This window comes from Aptenodytes forsteri, unplaced genomic scaffold (genome assembly GCF_000699145.1).
Source record: "Aptenodytes forsteri isolate BGI_AS27 unplaced genomic scaffold, ASM69914v1 Scaffold158, whole genome shotgun sequence".
Taxonomy (NCBI): domain Eukaryota; kingdom Metazoa; phylum Chordata; class Aves; order Sphenisciformes; family Spheniscidae; genus Aptenodytes; species Aptenodytes forsteri.
The window spans coordinates 1,098,692-1,103,904 of NW_008794601.1; positions in this window are offsets into that span (position 1 = coordinate 1,098,692).

Genomic DNA, 5,213 nt, shown 5'->3' on the forward strand with positions numbered 1-5,213 from the left:
GGGGGGGGGGTGTCCTTACTTGGCGTCTGCACTCTAAATGAACCGTACTTTAAGTCTTGCAGACTTTTGGGCTACACGTTACTCTGTTATTATATCAGACTTTTCATATCCACACTGAATTGCAATTACTCACTGTGGAAACAAATGTACTGTGCTTTGGACAATTCCCAGCATAATTTAAGCACTAATTAAAAAAATGGATTTTTATAATGAATCTTAAATATTTACCCAGTGCAAGAAGCATCCCCTAAGAACAGACACTTTACCACACGCTCATTTAGGAGCATGATAGTGATACAATATTGTGCGTTACCTTATTTAACACAAGAGAAATGACCATGCTGCCCAGGGAGTAAGTACATGCAAAACAACTTGAATTTTATCAAATGAATTGGTTCTTTTTCTAACTGAACGAATGAATCTTTTCAAACTGACCGAAGGCAGATAAATGTGAGAAGGAAGGACAGATACTCGGTAGCGTGCTGCCCACAACTATCATTAATATATTCCTGAACTCAGAAAGAAAGGTTCAGAGAGGACGATCAAGGGCAACACTACTGGAAAGTTAGATTAGACCAAACGTAAGTTGCATAAAGAGTATTTTCTCATTATTAAACCCCTACCTTTCTACTGGAGTCACAGTATAACCTTTGGATCTCACCAGGCCAAGCTGCTAATAGATCAAGCTTCCTCTCCACACCCTCTATTTAAAAGCTATCACCACCACCCTTCCACCAGCAGAAACATTGATGTGCTTGCTCCTAATCTTCTCCAGGCAGAGTCAGGTTACTTTATTAGCTCTTTATGCTAATTTGGGTGATTCTGCCCCAAAAGAGTTTGGGGATGACAAGATTCTTTGTGCAGAGCACCATGGAGAAAATTTTCCAGTAGTTTGGATGATCAGCTGACATTTATAACTCTGCTTACAGAAAATAAGATGCGAGATTCACTTTGAGAACTGCCCTGTAGAAAAACCGTGGATACTGCGCAAGCTCAAGCTTCATTCTTAGGTCCTTTCCAGCTTATATTTGCCACATGTGTAGGGGTGTAATCACAACATGTTTGATCGAGCCTTGTGCCCAGATCTGTGGCTCACAAAAGCCAGCACTGCCACACCATTCACTCCGACACAGGACTTGAGGTTTACCACGTGAACACATACAGATTTAAGGATTAATATGAAACCAGGCAATTCCTATGTAGCTTTGCTTGCCAAAACTTTCCTCCCAGTAGACCCCAGACAGGATTAGACACCTACTCACAAATTTTTTTCTAAAAGCCAGGCACATCTTGGCAGCTGAGCTGTGCAAGGGCTGGCAGCATCTGTACTGTATCTTCACCGCTCAGCTGAGACAGGGCTACTGCCCGTAGGAGGGCTGCGGCTTTGTTTCAGCACAAAATTGCTCAAAGCATCTGCAGCGTTGCTTGAAGGAACTTGTTTGACAGAGCACTGAAATGGACTACGAGCATTTGCAGTCAGAAACCACATCTGTGCTGGGAGAAGGCATAAGAAAGCCAATTAGCCCAGGCTGGAAGCCTGCTTAGAAAAAACAGATGACAGTTAAGGAATACTCCAGGGTTGTGTATAACTGTAGGCTAACATTGTAGTGTAAACATGTTAATATTTAATAACATTTAATGCAAAATCAACTTCTGTGGTCTCTGTTATAGTGAGCTAATATGTTAAACCTGACAGTGAAGTTTTCCGAGAGCCTTTTCAACAGAGAGAACCAGCATTTCCACAGCAAAGCTTGAAAATTGTAATAGCTGTTAGCAGGAAAGGGGACAAGTGTATGCGCAAGTGCTAGAGTATGTCAAGAAAAGGCCATCAAGGTAAGCAGGCTTCCTAAGGGTAATAAAAATGCTATTTTAAGCAGTTGTTGAAGCCAGTATCGAGAACAGCAAAGAAAACCTTCAACCAAGGCTTTTTCTTTTGCAGGACATCAGACAACGTGTTTGCCTGTTGCAGGCTGCAGCACCGCTTTCATGTCTCATAGTATCTTAATGCCCACTCAAAGAACATCAACAATCTGGAAGAAGATATCGCAAAGACTGAATTCAAATCCACCTGAAAGGCTCACACCCCAGGTAAATTCAACCTATGCTGTATATTGGTATTTACGCCGTTCACAAGCCTGGTGTGGTCTCTCTGAGTCAATATAGAAAGGGTCAGACGGTGGGTAGGCAGCGGCAGGACCTTTGCATTAAAGCCAATTTTCAAAGCCTTGAGCAACTTCGTTGATTCTTCCTAGCATATAGACAGAACGGTGTATTCTGATATTCTCGTGTCTGGCACATTAACTATCTACATATATTAAGGCATATCCCATATTTTAACCGGGTTAAAAACATGAAGCGAAACAATGAAACTAGGGCTGAATAAAGGAACAAGGGCGAAAATCTGAACTGGAAATAAATTATACTATAAAAGCAAAGCAAAAACACACTAGAATTCCCGTAAGGCACACTGCAATTTTGAATACTGGATAAAAGCATGTGCAGGTGCCTCATTTCATGTATGTAAAAATATCCTGTATTTACATGGATTCATAAAGTGAACATAAGAACTCAGTATTACGCTATAGGTTTCTAAGTCGGGCACAGGGCAATAGAGACAGTAAAATACAGTGAAAAAGATATCTCATTTGACTTTGGAGACATTTAATGAATCAATCAGTGCTTAAACCCTAGTGTTTAAAAGGATTGAAGGGCAAGAAATTGATATATGCCATGGACTCCTCAGTCAGAAACAACTTGAAAGCGTAATACCAGATGACAGGATAAAACAGGCTTATAAAGTGAACAATATTGTGATTTGGAGTGACCTCCAGCCTCCCTAATCTTTAAGAGCAAAACCTTTTTGACACCAAGGAAAGCATGATGGATCTTTTATGGCATTCAGCTGCTTGTTGAAAGACGTCAAAGGCTACCTGAGATAGTTTATCTAACTCTAGTCTTGAGTGATCAGAGAGGCTAAGGGGATTAAGGAGTGAATCTGATGCAGCCAGGGGTGCTACATTTTGGGAAGATAAACTGGACATCAAAAGCAGTGATTTAAAATCATTAAAGAGAATGAGGGCAACCATTAAAGCAATCTGCGAGGGAAGCAAAAGAAAAGGCTTGTTCCATGGTCAGAACAGACAGCGGAGTATAGAGCGCATAAAGAAAAATCCCCATGGCTAAGGTGACAGCTAAGGACTCTACCGCAACTACCAAACACGCTGTTTGACCTTGCGTGATGCAGTTGGATGGAATCTCAGTCCCACGTATAAAATAGTGATATAATTTATCAAACCTACTTATTACATAAAACTTCATAAATGTACGTCTCAAAGGATTTTATAAAGGAGATAAACATCATTACCCCAGCTGGACAGATAAACTGAGGCTTGGTGAAGAGCAGTTATTTGTTATTTGTCCAGCAATACCCAGATGCAGTCACAGGATGCAGCTTCTTAAATCAAGAACGTAAATTCACCCGAGCTCCTAGGAATAAATGGAGGCAGCGCAGTGGCCTCATTGCTCTGTACCATAGTCCTCAATATGCTGGCATTTCTTTATTCACCTTTAGAAAGAATTACATCTGGGAGGGTATTTAGTGCTCATGCCCTGAGACAGAAAGCCATCTTCAGCGCCGGGAGGAAAAGCAAAATAGATGAAAGAGTAATGCAAGCCTACGCAAGCTTACACAGGCTTGCATGAGGCAAGCTCCCATTTAAAGCAGTAAGGGTTTTGCCTGTGCAGGGCCTGCCCCGTTTGGCCCTCATTAGCCTTTTCATCTCCTCCTCAGTAAAGTACCACCTTGGATTTCCCAGATGTGATGCCTTATAATAATGCCCGGTTCAATCACAACATGCTTTTAGGCCAAAAGAAACCGTGACTCCTTCCGACTACATGACAGGCCAAGGGGATTCAAACAAAGGCCAGAGAAAGCCAAGTACGCTGTTTTGGTTTGGGTTCTTTTACAATAAGAAAATTAGTCAAAGGTCTTCACAGTAGTAACGTCCTTACAGACAGGGGACACAATTCAATCGACACTTAACATGTGGTTACTTCCACAGCCACATATTTACAGCTGGGCACGCCCTCGTCAACATGAATCGAGGTACAATATTATACTTCGAATGGAAATTCTCTGAAGCTGCAAAGCCATAGGGGAAAATCCTCACATTCTCTAACCCAGGCACCAGTTGGCCGTTCGGTGAACAGCAGACTGACAGGCACATAATTTCTTTAAAAGCTGAAATTCCAAAGAGCTAAACACGGTCCTGTCCGGGACCCCACTTAATCCAAACAATCACAACGAAGCAATAGCTCTTCTAAAACAAGTCCTTGCAATGCTGCATTTATTTCCATTGCTGAAAAAAAGAGTCAAAAATGGAAATTTCAAAGGCCAGATAAAAGTGGGAAACACGTGGTTAGCGGCTAGAACTTGAAAAAAGCACCCACAGCCTTCCTACTCAGTCTGAATTCAAGCTCCCAACTACTGAGGCTCTTTGAGAATCAGTGCAAAGTTGTGCGGCAAATAGACCTGTCCATCTCTCAGCACTCGTACAGGAGTGATAATGCCTGGAAGACTTCATATTTCCAAGTGCTAATTACAAGAATGTGATGGATGTGCTGCCTGAATTAAATTTACAGGAACAAGAGAGTATGGAAGGGAAAACAAACAGAAACTAGGAGGAGGAATTAATGATGCATTTAATGAAGAGAAATCAAAACTCATTTGTTGTTTTGGGAGGGGAAGGCAACTTTTAACGCCATTGCAGTACTAGCCGAACAACATCAAATCGATGTCTAGCCTGTCAGAGCAAGAGTAATAAATTATTATTTTCCATGATTTAATTTTCTCTTTTAAAGCAAATACTTTATTCTGTTCAGCTTTAAAGAGAAAACCACATTATTTAAAATGACTTTAAAATATCAGCCTAATGAGCTATAACATAGACATTTATAGAATGCAACGTGTTTTTGTGATGAGGTATTTAGCTTCTTATAAATAGCAAGGAGCAACATTTTTTACTAGGAAGTGTATTTCCCAAGCAATTAGGCACAGGAGCCTAATTAAAAATTAAGTCAATGTTCAAATAAGCATAATAGAATTATATCTGTAATCTGCAGAAATACACGAACAGCTGGAATGCTACTTGGTTTTACTACTTCCTTGAAGAATGATGGAAATTTCAGGAGCACATTCCAGAAGGTGCTTTTCC